Source organism: Artemia franciscana, chromosome 8 (assembly GCF_032884065.1).
Source record: "Artemia franciscana chromosome 8, ASM3288406v1, whole genome shotgun sequence".
NCBI lineage: Eukaryota > Metazoa > Arthropoda > Branchiopoda > Anostraca > Artemiidae > Artemia > Artemia franciscana.
The window spans coordinates 698807-700567 of record NC_088870.1 but is presented as its reverse complement, the minus strand read 5'-3'; the positions used below and the strand labels follow the sequence as shown (position 1 = coordinate 700567).

Sequence of the window (1761 nt, the reverse complement as noted above, 5' to 3'; positions counted from 1 at the left end):
AAACAGCCCTTTTCAGGGCTATCAAAGCAAATGCTCGAAACTTTGTTCAGAAAGTTATAATGCTATTAATTTGACATTTTGACTGTCTACTTTTCCCTTTCAAGTATAATTTAGCTGTTGTTTGAGCCCAAAACACGTTGTATAATAGTTACTTTTGCATTCTAGTGCTATTGCTGTCTAAAAAACACCACCTTAGACTAGATTTTACGGCTGAAGTCTTTGATTAAAGTCAGTCGTTTGTGCGGCGCTCTTGAAGGAGCAAGTACATTGGTGTCATTGATGCTACTGAAAGAGAAAGACAGTTGAACTGTATAATGGAGCTGAGGCCGAAAACATTTGAAGGGACTTTGGACATAGACCAATCAAAGACACTTTAAAGTTAGTCTTTAAGACAGTTGCTTAGGCGGCGCTATTGAAGGAACAAGTAGACTTTTGCTATTGAAAGACCAAGGCAACTTGAACTGTAGAAAGGAGTTGGGCCCGAAAACATATGCAGAGGATTTGGACATGGACAAATCAAAGACTAACTTTAAAGTTAAAGTCTTTGATTTAAGTCAGCTGTTTACGCGGCGCTATTGAAGGAATGAGCAAATTTTTGGTGTAGATGCTACTGAAAGACAAAAGTAGTTGAACTGTACAATGGAGTTGAGCCCAAAAATATATGAAGACGGTTTGGACATAAATACACTGTTCAGTGAGCTTTTATCAGAAATTACTGGTAAAGTGCCCCCAATGGAATATACTAAATTACACGCCAACTTTTTGGAGATCAGGAATGAGTGTGAGTCAACTGTTGTTTTGGCTTAGCTAATGAGCCAATAAATAAAGTCGAAAATTGGGATCAAAGAGTGACATTATAAGCCCCCAATATATTTGACCGATCAAGGAGATGCCCCAAGGGCTGAAGAACCCATTCCGGCAGAGGAGAATTAACCATTTAAAACTGTCTGTTTCTTGGTGGCTTTCAACTTGATTTAGTTGCTGGAAATGGTCAACTAAAATATCTTGGGGGCTTATAATGTCACTTTGGTTACAATTTTTGACTTTATTTATTGGCTTAAATAAATGTGAGTCAACTGTTGTGGCTGTTCAATTTTCGCCTTCATTTATTTGCTTATCATCTAAGCCAAAACAGTTGACTCGCATTTATTTATTACCGATAGATGGAATCAGGGAAATGTCCAATTTAGTCTCTCTTTTTTCTCTTATATAAAATATAATCATCTTGGTGTTGTTAGAATAAGGAAACGAGTTTGTTAAAGAATATTATTTTACTTTGAATAAAAAGAAATCATAATAAAAAGAAAAAAAAAGATGCCAACAGCACCCGGTGTTCCCAGGCGGTCACCCATCCAAGTACTGACCGGGCCCGACGTTGTGTGACTTCCAGGATCTGACGAGACTGGGTACTTTCAACGTGGTATGGCGTTGGCTGAAAGATTTTGTAACAAAATGAATGTTGATCACAAACTGAAAAGAAACAAAATGCCTAATTTTAGAGTCATAAAGCAAGGTTTTAGTAGACAAATATTTAGAAAGAATCAAAATATGTTTATCCATTGTTTTTTTTTGTTTTTTAAACTTTTTTCCTTCTGAAACAAAAACGACAAGTCCCCCACAAATGTTTCTACCTTTGATGACTACCCTATGGCTTCCTAGGCTAGTTTAGATTAGTCGAATTAGAGGCTCTTGGTTATTTTTAAAAACAGTTCCTCAATTTTTTCGTATAATCTATTGGTTTCTTAGGTGAAAATGAGCTTC

General features: G+C 36.3%; 1 pseudogene; it reads right to left on the bottom strand.

The window, feature by feature from the left end:
- Window positions 1-1315: 1315 nt before the first annotated feature.
- LOC136030743 (5S ribosomal RNA) lies at window positions 1316-1433 on the bottom strand (annotated as a pseudogene).
- Window positions 1434-1761: the final 328 nt, after the last annotated feature.